The 410-nt window shown below is 42.8% G+C and overlaps 1 pseudogene; it reads right to left on the bottom strand.

The window, feature by feature from the left end:
- Nucleotides 1-26: 26 nt before the first annotated feature.
- Nucleotides 27-410, bottom strand: part of LOC112073655 (28S rRNA (cytosine-C(5))-methyltransferase-like) — a 4,163-nt pseudogene continuing 3,779 nt past the window's right edge.

Genomic DNA, 410 nt, shown 5'->3' with positions numbered 1-410 from the left:
GTAGTGTATAATAGKTTTTTTCTCACTTTACTGGTCTTCACAGCAGGGTCTTTGGAGATTACTCCTGTGCCTGAGCAGGGAGCATCAAGCAGCACTCTGTCAAACCCACCCATTACCTGCAAATATAGTAACCAACAGGTTAACATACCATCAATGGGTGTAACATACATACATACTTATATTGTGTCATACAGTAACATGTAAAAATGCATTAGAGCAAGAACACCTCTCATACCTTAGGAACTGCCTCCCGTGCGAGTTACCAGATCATTGAGTTGGTGACTCCCAACCGTGGATGTTGCATCCACTCACACTCTTCAGTCTGTCAGCACTGCATCAACTTGCACAATCACTACCTGTGTTCCTCATCAACCTGTCTGTGGGACACACACATATACACAATAAATTAA

Source organism: Salvelinus sp. IW2-2015, unplaced genomic scaffold (genome assembly GCF_002910315.2).
Source record: "Salvelinus sp. IW2-2015 unplaced genomic scaffold, ASM291031v2 Un_scaffold2332, whole genome shotgun sequence".
Taxonomy (NCBI): Eukaryota; Metazoa; Chordata; class Actinopteri; order Salmoniformes; family Salmonidae; genus Salvelinus; species Salvelinus sp. IW2-2015.
The sequence above is the reverse complement of the archived record's forward strand: the minus strand, read 5'-3'. Positions and strand labels throughout refer to the sequence as shown.